Source organism: Mauremys mutica, chromosome 18 (assembly GCF_020497125.1).
Source record: "Mauremys mutica isolate MM-2020 ecotype Southern chromosome 18, ASM2049712v1, whole genome shotgun sequence".
NCBI lineage: Eukaryota > Metazoa > Chordata > Testudines > Geoemydidae > Mauremys > Mauremys mutica.
The window spans coordinates 17,983,013-17,995,948 of record NC_059089.1 but is presented as its reverse complement, the minus strand read 5'-3'; the positions used below and the strand labels follow the sequence as shown (position 1 = coordinate 17,995,948).

General features: G+C 43.4%; 1 long non-coding RNA gene across 4 annotated transcripts in view; it reads right to left on the bottom strand.

Annotated features, from left to right (window-relative positions):
- The window catches only part of LOC123352601, a 42,106-nt gene that overhangs the window by 13,286 nt on the left and 15,884 nt on the right, over positions 1 to 12,936 (bottom strand). For all 4 annotated transcript variants that reach the window (XR_006574239.1, XR_006574240.1, XR_006574241.1 and 1 more), the window contains one exon: positions 737 to 818. This is a non-coding gene — a long non-coding RNA (uncharacterized LOC123352601). The remainder of the gene's footprint in view (positions 1 to 736; positions 819 to 12,936) is intronic.

Below are 12,936 nucleotides of genomic sequence, written 5' to 3'. Positions count from 1 at the left end.
GTGACCCCTTTCACACAGCAAGCCTCTGAGTGCGACCCCCCTAATAAATTAAACACACTTTAAAATATATTTAACACCATTATAAATGCTGGCGGCAAGCGGGGTTGGGGTGGAGGTTGACAGCTCGCAACCCCCCATGTAATAACCTCATGACCCCCTGAGGGATCCTTACCCCCAGTTTGATTTTCAGAAGTGCTGAGGATTCAGCTCCAGTGGAAGTTCACAGATCTTCAGTTGCTCAGCCCCTCACAATTAGCGCATGTCTACACATCAATGTGTACCACAATGCCTACCTGGCAATTTTTACCTATGATAATGCATGGAAAGCTAGTGTAAGTATGTCTATCAGAAGGAGCAGCACACCTCAACCTGCAGGGTAGACATGCCCTTAGGCTGCTAACTTTAGGAGTCCATAAATGTGAACGATTAGTGCAAGATTTTGGTACGCATGTCAGTTTTTGCACCATTAAGTATCCTACTAACTTGTTGCAAACTACTGTAATATCCAGTTCTGAGGTGCGTAGGCAATACCATAAGCTTCTTTAGTGGTTTGGACAGCTACTGAATTTGAGTCTAACTGTATTTTTACACACACAGACTGATCTCAAATATTGAGGGGGGGCGGGGAGGAGGAAGAGGAGAGAACAAACCTCCTCAGAAGAAAAGTGCAAGCAGCCTGTCTTTCTAACACTAAGTTGTCAAAGCCAATGAGGAAGAGGGGAAAAAAGGTACTTACATAGCTTCCACCTTCAAGTCATCTTCATCGTCCTAAAAGAGATGTAGGTCCGGGTTACCTGATGCCAGACAGAACTTGTACCCTGTAAAAACAAAGAACATAAACGTTGCCATTTCATCCAACAGCTGCAAGTAAAACAGCAAATTGAAGATTGTTCTCGTGACCCCATATTGTCATGACACATTAACCTAATAAAGGCTTCTTGGCCACTAAATATTGCATCCTATGAATGAAGGTAGTCCCTCAACAAAGTGTCCCCCCGCCTTACTGCTGTTAATCTCTGGACAAAGAACGTTAGCCCTCTGATTTTACTGTGTTCCCTGTCATTTTAAATATAGTTAGAATTCCAAATGTCATTTCAGTGCTTTTAAACAACTACAGCAAGACTTTGCTTTAAGGGAAAGAGATGCCCCCTACGTCATTTGGCACCACCAACAATTACTGTATTCCAAATATCCCTGCATGGTGGCTGGGATTATACTTTAAGAAACCATGTATTTTAAAGTCACTAAGCAAAAAGACTGTAGATGGAGAAGTGAAAGCTCATTTGACTGGCTCCCTGGGGTCTCAATTAACACAGGGCAACCCGGAGCCTAATTTTTTTTCCTTTGTACACTCTCGATTAATTTCCTTCAGACATTTTAAAATCGAAAAACAAAAATTCAATAATGTAATTACTTTCAGATGTCTCACGTATAATCCAGCAGCCTCGCAGGACAAGCATGAAACTTAAAAACCCAGCCTCTTTCCTTCCCCTATGCCCTCAGGAGTACCAGTGCTGAAGACTGGCAGAAATCAGACCTCAGCAGCAGGCTTTGAGAAGTTATATTACAATGCGGAAAAGCACCTCTGATTTTTTATTTAGTTACAGTTAAAAATGAAAACGAGAGAGAGAGGGGATAAAATTTTCCCTTGGCAGTAAGAGACAATTCCACTGGAACGGACCAGCAAACCTGATGACAATTGGAATGACCCGTGTGAAGTAAACGTAACATACAATCTATAGAAGGAAGAGAGGGGACAAGAGCAAGAGTGAGAATGACGGCATTATCTTTTTATAATCTCTTTTTCCATGGAGAAATATTTCAAGCAAAGAGTTACCTGGGAAATATCTCTCATTAGGGTTATGACACTATTTGACACAAAGAGGGACAATTATGTGACTTGAAATCTAAATGACTCAATCTATTCCTCACATATAAAATAGAGTCCCTTACAATTCAATGGGAACATACAAGGGTTTCCACAGAGTATCATAATCAAGAGCATAGTCTATTACCCCTATGGGTTATGAAAAATGTTTGAAAGCAGGCAAGTGAAAACTACTAAGAGGTCAATTCTCTCTTGGGATGTGTGCGCGCAGCTTCCATTGTCTTCAACGGGAACCACGTGCATGTATCCCAAGGCACAGTTTGGCCCCAAGCTTAATTTTTATTAAGTTTACACTACGTTGTTCTAAGCTCAACAGTGCAGTCAGCAAAGCTCAGTTTGTCTCCGGGGGAAAAATAGTAAATATTACAAATAGACGGATCCAATTTAAAGACAGCCAGGGGGATACTGCCACTAGGGAAAGAAGGCAAGTTATTTTCAGCTGGAAAAGTGAGAGGAGAGTTTTAACAGCCTGCCAAGGTGCCAGAGCGTGGCATCACCATGAACCTGAAAGTATCTGACTGTTCTCAACTTGCCTTTACTCTAAGGTACTTACACACTCCTTTCTCAACCAACTGTGGTGACTATTATCAGAGTGCTGCACAATTGGCGACACTTATCACCCCCAACACCCATCAGAAGGGACATGTATAATCCCCATTTTACAGGTGGGGAACTGAGGCACCGAGCAACTAAGTGATTTACCCAAGGTCGCTAAGGATGCGAACCCTACTGCTAAGGACATTACGTCCAGTACATCCCTTGGCCCGCACGGTTTCCAGCAGCTCCCATTGGCCCAGAGCAGCGATCCATGGCCAGTGGGAGCCACGATCGGACATGCGGACAGGGCAGGTAAACACACTGGCCCAGCCCGCCAGGGGCTTTCCCTACAGAAGCAGCGACCCCTGTTTGGGAAACCCTGGCCTAAGGGGTCTTTTTCCATCTCTGACTTCTATGGCTATTCAGACATCTGGTTAAGCACATTAGCAGGCTATTTCCATTCAAATAATCAGCTACAACATTTATGCCATGTCTACACTATGGGCGCTGCAGCTATGTAGATGTTTCCTACAGATATAGAAGGGGTTTTTCCTGTCACTGAAGGTAATTCGCCTACCCAAGTGGAGGTAGCTAGATCAACAAGCATTCTTCTGTGGACATAGTTTCATCTATAGGGGTGGTTAGGTACAGTGCTATGCGACATTCCTATGTCTGTCTAAATTTTAAGCTGTAGACCAGCCCTCAGTGCAAATAGATAAGTTGTCCTCAAGCTTCAACACTAATGTTTTGTAGGTGATTCACCCCTCTTATAGCTATTGGTTCAGAACTTTGTGCAGTTTTAGGAAGACGGGCGAAGATTTCATTTTTTTTTAAAAGAATTTCAGTAAACTGAGGACAGGGACCATTCTTACTGTCTCTCTACAATAACTAGCACAATAGGTCCCCCGTTTCGTTTGGAGCCTCTAGATTCTCCTGAAATAATCTAAATAATAATCCACCGAAGTAGGTCCAGAATGGCTTTCTGACCCATTTTTATTCACTTCAAGCCCTGCTCACAGATATACATATTTTATTTTTGTAGTAATGTCTGAACAGCTTCAGCTTTGCTAGGATAATAGCTGATGTGGAAAGAACACACAAGGCCATTAGGAAACATGTTAATACAAGCCACTTAAATAACAGGCCTTGTCTACACAGGGAAATATACCAGTCTAATTATGCTCAGTACCATAAACTAAGCCAGAAAAAGCCACTTGTTCTGAAGTAAGTGTCTACACAGGGTGTTCTATTAGTGTAACTACATCAGTACATTTCCCCAGGTAGACAAGCCCTCAAGAGAGCTGAGCATTTAAAAAAATGCAGATCCTGGACAGGTTAACAGTGTCAATTATAAACCAGATTTTCTGCCACAATCTCTGGAAGATCTGATTTTTAGGTTTTTAAATGGAGCTGGCCACTACTAACCAAGAGACAATGTGCAGTGGTTTTAAGAGCCAAGTTTGGATCTTATGGAAGCAGTTCAGTGACAATAAATGGCAAGCAATGCTTGCACTCGAGTGTCCTTAGCAAGCAACAGAGAAAAGGAAAAATCTGTCAGTGGGGTGAGGAAAGAGAGTAATGTAGTGGGGAAATACACATTTATAGCCAGAGGAAATTGCTTGGGATAAGACAGCAGGAACTTTATCAGAGGGGTTACAATCCATGATCTAAACTTGCCTTCATTATTGTGATTCCCATTATTGTTAGGCCAGTGTCCTGTAGGGTGAAATACTGAGGGAAGTGCCATTCAGTATCTGGTTTAGACCATTCTGGTCATAAGCCAACAGCTGTGGGATGAAGTTGTCTCACCAGCTGAACCTGCAGGGTCTATTACATCTTCTGAACATCTTGCCATGTGTTCATGGCACATGAGAAATCTTAACATGCGCCAGCATGACCAGACCATCTTGTCCCTGGGGCTTGTAGGAATGCAGTAGAGACAACACAAGCTACACTTAAGGAGTGGGGAAAGTGCAGCTGTAACAGGTGTGGCATATAAAAATAGCATATTTTTGCAGTTTAACATGTATTCTCCTTTCTGTTCTTTCAGCCTGTACAGAGCAATGAGTCTCTTCTGCAGCTTTTGGCAAATCATATTTGAAGGTTTGTTTTCTCCACTGACCAGCTTTCAAAATCAAGTTGGGGTGCCCTGAACGTAAACAATCTAGGAACTGCATTCCTACAAGCCCCAGGGACAAGATGGTCTGGTCATGCTGACGCATGTTACGATTTCTCATGTGCCATGAACACATGGCAAACAGTCTCTCACACCTCCTCTTTTCTCCCCAACTCCAACCAGCACCACCAAATGAATGTCTCATATGTACCAGTGACCGATCACCACTGGGTCCATTCAGACAGGATGGGGTATAGGAAGGAGGATTTTTACTAACTTGGGGATACGTGCTGGTACTCTGCATAGCCAGGCACCACAAACCCTGTGAAACTAGATGGATCAAAAGCACGTCAGAACACTTTATCCACGGTGTCAGCTGAAGTCACTGAGCTCAGCTGTGCCAGTTCAAGATGCGTGGAATTTAAAATGGCAAAGCCTTAGAATGGCTAATCTGGGTTTCTCTGAGAAATGCTTCAGGGTTCACCATGTCAGGCAAGAGGGGTAAAAAAAATTACAGCAGTGAAGCTTTTTCCTGTACCAATCAGTCATGCTCCAGCCATAATTTAAGAGTGGTATTTGCAGTAATAAGCAGCCACAGAGCACTCATGACAGATCCCTGCATTTTAGTCACAAACTGTATACGCTCAGGCCCTGGAGTTAAATGGCTTGTTGATTGGAAAGGTTATATAGGTTCTTACTGAACGCAGCACATACTGATGTGCATCAGAAATGGAGATCAGCAACAGATGGAGCAGCTGTCAAACTTGGTTTGAGATTCAGGCTCTTACAGGTGGTGCAGGAATGACGCACGTGGCCTCCTGGTGCTTTAGTGACCTCAAGAATGGCAAAGGGTCCCAAGTGCAATAACCTACATTGGCAGTGTACACAGATGTAATTTGCTTTCAAAGCAACTGAATAATGTAGGTTGCCAGTCAGGATTCCATGCAGGCTTCAAATAAGACAGCAAATCTGTCCAGCTTACAGAAAGTGTGTTTAGTGTCTGCCAAGAAAGCTACACTCAGTCAGTTCAGACAGCATCTTAAAGGTTTACATGGCAAAAAATGCTTTTTGCAATGGCTAAACTTAACTGGATTTTAAGTTTAACCAGACGTGACATCCTTAAATCAACCTGAAGTGACATTTGTGACATCTCCCATAAGCAAACTTTAATACAGTAACTCCTCGCTAAACGTTGTAGTTATGTTCCTGAAAAATGAGACTTTAAGCAAAACTATGTTAAGTGAATCCAATTTCCCCATAAGAATTAATGTAAATGAGGGGGTGGGGGGTGTTAAACTCCAGGGAAATTTTTTTTCACTAGACAAAAAAACCACACACACACACACACACACTCTATAAGTTTTAAACAAACAATTTAATACTGTACACAGCAATGATGATTGTGAAGCTTGGTTGATGTGGTGAAGTCAGAGGGTGGAAGAGGGAGGGATATTTCCCAGGGAATGCCTTCTGCTAAATGATGAACTAGCACTCGGCTGAGCCCTCAAGGGTTAACACATTGTTAATGTAGCCTCACACTCTACAAGGCAGCACAAATGGAGGGAGAAGAGACAGCAGGGCAGACAGAGATACACAGGGAAGCAATGCAGCATCATTAGGGCAGCCATGTGTTCACAGCTGTGACAAGAAGTGTACCTTTTAATGGGAAAGGCCTCCAAGTCAAATGTGTCACCTCTGGCCATCTCCCTGGACGCTACACTGAGCACAGCTAAGATAATGCCAACTGGATTTAAAGTGACAGACCACTATCAAAATCTAGTGACCAAGAACTCCACAGTCCTAAGCATATTATAGTTATACTCTTCTAGTCCGCATGACACTCGAGATTCACCAACACTCATCTAATTTGTCAGACAGAAAGTTTCCAGGGAGCAAGTGTGGGTGTATGGATGGATGGTTCATAAAATTGTAAGCAAGCTATGGTGGCTTTGATTTAGGAAGAGCTGGTGCTTTCTGTATCTTTCCCATTAATAGACATCCAACATGTTTTGTCTTTAACAAAAAAGTACCTGACCTGTCAACAACTGAGCTATAGAAAACCAGAGCCACGGAGCTCAAGAAAAAGCCACCTTTGTGGAAAACCATCAAGTCCTAGTCTTTGAGTCTACTCACTGCCTCCACATGATTAGAGCTTTCAAGAAGTCAGCATGCAAGATCCACATTTGAATCCCTGTTAATAGGTCTGAGATTGGGGGGAGGGATAGCTCAGTGGTTTGAGCATTGGCCTACTAAACCTAGGGTTATGAGTTCAATCCTTGAGGGGGCCATTTAGGGATCTGGGGCAAAAATCTGTCTGGGGATTGGTCCTGCTTTGAGCAGGGGGTTGGACTAGATGACCACCTGAGGTCCCTTCCAACCCTGATAGTCTATGATTGCATGTTTCACAAATACAACTCACTTGGCTTCTGGAGTAGAAAGATTACCAGGGACACTTTGTGCCATCTGTATGGATTCTCAGAGCAGCACTGGCTTCAAGTTCTGTGGAGGATGAACACTACTGTATTTTTTATACAGAACACAATTTAGCACCTAGAAAGTAAAGGACAACTTCTACACTTCAAACCCTAATTAGAGTCTCAACTTCTGATCCACAGAGCATTCTAATGAACCTACCATTGAGCAAGTTACTAAGCCTCGTGTCTGTGAGAACAAGAGTCGAGATTCTAAAATTTAACCGCAAGACAACGAAAGCTGACGAAGTTGTGTCTCATGGCTCTGTAACAACCCCTTGAACATCTTGCCTCTGTAGGTTTCCCTCTCCATCTCCTTTCCATTTTACAGCTTGCACCTGCTATAGATATTCTGAGCTGCATTGATCAAAACTGACAACACAAAGCTCTGGAAATCTGCCTCTGTCTCACTCTGAGTGCCTACTATGCTAATTTCAAATGCTGTAACAGGCTACAAGATGGAAAAAGGTCAGATTGTCCATCACAGCCAAGCACATTGGCAGACAATAGTTTTTTGATGAATCAATCTGACCTTTTCAGAATATTTATGTAATAGCAATAGAAGAACTTCGGGTACAAGCAGATCAACTCCAGACAACTATACAATATGCAAGGACAAGCCATAAAGCACCTAGAATTAACAGTAGAAGACAAGATGGGTGAGGTAATATCTTTTATTGGACCGCTTCTGCTGGTGAGAGCGAGAGAAGCTTTTGAGCTTACACAGGCCTGGGAATAAAGAGATATTACTTCACCCACCTGGTCTAATATCCTGAGACCAACACGGCTACAACAACACTGCATACAGTAGTAAGGCAGCTAAAGAACACCACTAGAAAGCACTGCATGCTGTGCCAGTCCTGATGCATTAGAGAGATTTAATTCCCCATGCCAATACCAAAGAATACACTGGAAGTTTCCTGAACTATTTCCCATTTTCAAGGATGAACACACATTTACTCCCTGAAGTCTAATCAAAGAATAACTCAGGAAAGCAGGAGCCAATAATCACTGAAGATACAGTATATTCCTATGCCAGAAAGGAAACTGACTCAACAACTAGATTGGAGATTAGTATTACATTTGTCTCTGGCACCAAACATAAGCATCAGACAGGTCACAGATTAACCTCTGCTAGGGAAACAACAACAACAACAACAACAAAATAAAAAAAAAGGAGCTTTTATCCCAAACACCTAATCTAAGAGGTGCACCCTCATGAGAAAGCAAGCCCTGAGTATAGGATAAACAATTTTATAATCTCAAACATGAGGCAGTCATACAGCCTATAGCCTAGACTTGTATTTGATACCTGTATTTGCAGTATTGGAGACCCCAGTGGAACAATACAGTCTGACTCCCCTTATTAATGTTAACTCAGATCCTCCAGTGCTGATATCAGTTATGGTCTAGATGCTTTATTAGCGCCAGGCTGTTTCTTCTCAAGATTTTAATAGTGTACACCCATGAGTGTGGTTTCTTTTTTTTACAAAGACCTGCAGAAGTGTCTTAGGGCCCGATCCTGCAAAGCACCACATGCTCCCAACACCTACTGAATTTGTTAGGAGCAGAGGGCATTCAGCAGCTTGCAGGATTGGGCCCTTCAGCTTGCAGTGGTTTTATGTATTGCGGCAGCAGGAGCAGAGTCTGAATGTGGAGGGTGATCAAGGTTTTTTCCCATGGGGTGGGGGTGGGCAAGTGTGCGGGTACTTATTTGCCCACTGCACAGCACAAAGGGAACAGTGCTCAGCAGCTATTAGCTGCAACATATTTCCTCTAATACTGCTGCCAACTATGGCATGCTGCAGTGCTTCAGCAAAACTGCTAACAGTTCGTGACCAGACTGCACCAAACTCCACGTCCCTCCACACAGACATGAGAGGGGCAGAACAAAGACTGCAGCTATATTATTTTCTCCCCCGGAAAGACAGAGAGGGCTTTAAGCCCAGTCACCTACAGTATGAACAGAGGGGCACATATAGCTATTGAGAATTTAAATGACAGTCGCAACATAGGAAGGGTAAATCTACAAAACTGTATTCCTCTCTCTTCCCTCTCCCCTCACAGTTCTAGTTGTGAGGAATGGAGACTAGAATGAGATTGCAGATAAGTGAGCCACAAGCCAAATAACTGATTCCACTAGACCTGTCAGGATTGCTCCCCTTAATCCTTTGGGGAGTTTCCTATGCTCGCGCCTTCAGATTGTAAACGAGACATTTGCAACCTTCAATAGCTGCAGAATAAAAGACAGTCCAGTAGTTCCTATCTGGAAAGCAAGGATTTGGAGGAGGTCATGCAGGTGGGGGAAAACAGACTAGAGGAGATGCAGTGAGGCTTTTGCTTAAGTTTAAAGAAGGGGAGATAAAGCTCTAAAACGCACTAGAGTTGTCTGTCAAATAATAGGAAGAGAGAAACCAACCCTAGCCCAGATGGATGTTTGTATCCCACTGCTCTGCAGGCCAACTAGTAACCTGGGCAGAAGCCAGCCATTTTGCTTTAAGAGAATGGAAGGAGCACATCAGATGAGGCAGAATAAACGCACCCAATTGGAGATGCTTTATATCTGAACCACCTCCAGCAAACGGTTCTCACTGCCCAGCCATCTACATTGTCCTGGGACAAAAATGAGCAGAAGACAAAAGCCACATGGCCATTGTTATTACTTCTTCCAGAGATTCATGCAGGCTGCAATTAATTCTCATTAATTAGCTCAGCCCCCTCAGCATTTAGTGGGCTTTTTAAATAGTTATGGGTAAGTGAACCCACTGGGCTCGTAAGCACAGCTGTGACTGTGGCAAATAGAATTATTTGTCAGACAGCCTTTTACTTCACTTTCTATTCCAGTCAGACTGCAGTCACGACTGTGTCAGGCTCCTGGGGTTACTACCTAATCAACATGTTGAGCTGTGGCTGGAAAAGGGTCAGACTTACAGCTTAGTAGACATGTGGGCAGGCAAAACTGCCAGGATACTGGGTACCAGGTTTGGTAGTTCTGAAGGCTTCTCTGTGACCAAGATTTTAAAAATATTTCCTTAAAGAGGCGAAGTCTTCTTTATCAGTGAGAAGGTTGCAAAAGGACCAAATGCCAGGGGAAATGACTATTGAATGTATGGTGTAAATTCCCAAATGCCCTACAAAGTAGTGAAGAGAGAAATAGGGGAAGCAGCTTTAGAGGTAATAACAGACATTAAGTCCTGGCAGGCAATAGGCAGTCCAACCAGGGCTGTGTCTGCCTGTGCAAGATTCAATCAATTCTAATCACAGAGTATGCAGCACAGCAGCTAGGCTGGGTGATGGAAGGATCTAGTCACTTTCACTTCTTAAAAAGGAAAGACCATTTTAATTCATGAAAGAAATGCTAATGAATTTGCAGTCAACGTTTGCTATTTAAAAGCCTGTCACATTTTTCCTGTATCATGACAGATAGGCATATACCTGTATAAAACAAGCACAAACTCATTTCACTTTGATTATAAGGCAGAGCAAATTATCCTTCATCTTTGAAAGAGTTATCCAGGGTGGGACCCATCAGCAAAACTCTGCTGCTGGCCCCATTTTCCTGTTAATTACTTAACTGAAGAGTCTAATTTGGAGCCCAAGAATCCTATCAACAGCAGCATAATTACTCTGCCTTTAATGAAAAACATTTGGATCTGGCAAGTGAGGCCACATCATCCCATCACAGTGGCAGATGCTCTTGCCATGAACTAAGACTAAGCAATATTTTTTCCTGGCACACTATTTCTTTAGCTGCTCTTTTTTATTAGCAGCAGCTGGCTGGCCATTTGGCTATGGAGAGAGAGATACACTATAGCAGGGGAGACAAAGAGATGGCAGAGGAAGAACAAAAAGCAACACATTTCCTTAGTAGTTCCTAATATTATCCAGAGATTTTGCAATGACAGGGAATCCCTGAATTTGCAGGATTCTTTTGCTCACTGACACAGTGGTTGGAGTTATACAAATAAGTACTTGGAAAAAAGATGGATAGCAGTGTTCAGATTTTATTTGAATCTTGATCCTGTGCTCCACATTTTACTGTTGGCAACTCTTAAGGGCCTCATGTTGAGCACCCTTGATGTCAGCTGCTTCACCTTTCTGTTTTAGTCAGTGCATTTGACACTGAGCAAACTCCATAGCACCATCTTGTGAAAAAATAGTCAACTGCAAGCGGGGAGGGAGGGGGGGCGTGTCTACCAGCATTACCTCCGGCCACACAAATCTAGGGTTTAATCATCCCATCAACTGCTTGCAGCCAGGCCCTAGATACTGAATTGCCAGCATCTATGTGTTCACATCGCTCATTACAAGCAAACAGTGATTCTACCTTGGGCATGCTCATGCACCCCCCAGTTATTTGTATTGCAGTAGCACCTAGAGGTCACAATTAAGAATAAGCACTGCATGCACACACATGCAAAAAGTGACCCCGACCCAAGGATCTTACAATCTAAGCATATGTTGAGACAAAAGGTGGATCCAAACCAGATGCAGGGAGGAGGGTAAGGTACACTGAATTCATTTTTAAGTGTGTTTTATCTTCTGGGGCAGCATGGTAGATTGTCCCATTAGAAATCATTAATAGTGATACTTGTGTTAGATAATTTATGGTAGCAGTTCTTGTAGCCATTTCTAGTAGTAATTTTAACACTTCCATGGTGCTTTTCATCCTTAAATCTCAAAATACTGTACCCATCTTTGTAATCATAAGCCCCCTACCCCCAAAGCCCCTGCTCCGCCCCAGGCCCTGCCCCCACTCCATCCCACCTCTTCCCCATAGCATGCCCCATCCCTGCTCCTCCCCCTTCCTCCCAGAACCTCCTGCACACTCACTGCAGAACAGCTGACGGCAGTAGGCACTGGGAGGGAGGGGGAGGAGTTGATCGGCAGGGCTGCCAGCAGACAGCAGGGCAGGCCTTGGCTGCCAGTGGGTGCTTAGCATCCGCTAATTCTTTTCCTTGGGTGCTCCAGCCCCGGAGCACCCACGGAGTCGGCACTTATGTTTGTAATATTATCCCTATTTTACAGATGGGGAAACAGACAGATTAATTGACTTGCCCAAGATTACACAGTTGCAGAGCTGGGATGAGTAGCCTCATGCTTGGTCCACTATATCACAGAGGTCCACGGCATTCAACATTGAAGGTAATTCCAGTATCCCATGCTGGAAGCCATGAGATGGTGAGATGGATAAAGTTCAAGGATTAAGAGAATACAAGGATGGAGAGATGAAAGGAAAGTAGTTACAAGAAGGTGAATGTGTTAGAATAGTGAAGAGGTTGTGTTGTCTACTCATCCTACACAGAGTATTGCCTCTAGCAAAGCAGATTCAAGAATTGAGAAGTGACAGGAATACCTGAAAGTATTCACTGTTCCAGAGAAATTCAGTGTTAAGCTTAAATGGAACAGATCAGCAGGCATGTTAGCTAGGGATGGACTGATTCAGAAGGAACGCCAGAACAACTCAGGAAAGCCAGACACTGCATCAGGGTCGGGTGATCACCCCCTTTGCTGCGTGAACTGGCACCCAGCATCATCTAAAGAGTTGTGTTTTATTTTATTATTTTTAAGATTAGCAGTTTCTCTCAATCCTTATTCAAGGACAGACATTTCTCAGTTTAAGATCTTTAAAACCTCAAGCCTTTGGAAACCCAGGGAACCCGGGCAGGAGCAATTTATAACATTTAGCATGAAGCAGAAAAAAAAAAAAAGGTGGGGGATTTATCACATCTCTTCTGGACGCAATAAATCGATCCGTGAATCGACGCCCATAACTCCACCTCGGCAGGAGGAGTAAGCGCGGGAGCTGTGGCAGTCGACTCGCCATCGTGAGGACGGCCAGGTAAGTCGAACCAAGATACTTCGACTTCAGCTACGCAAATAGCATAGCTGAAGTTGTGTATCTTAGTTTGAACACCCCCCCA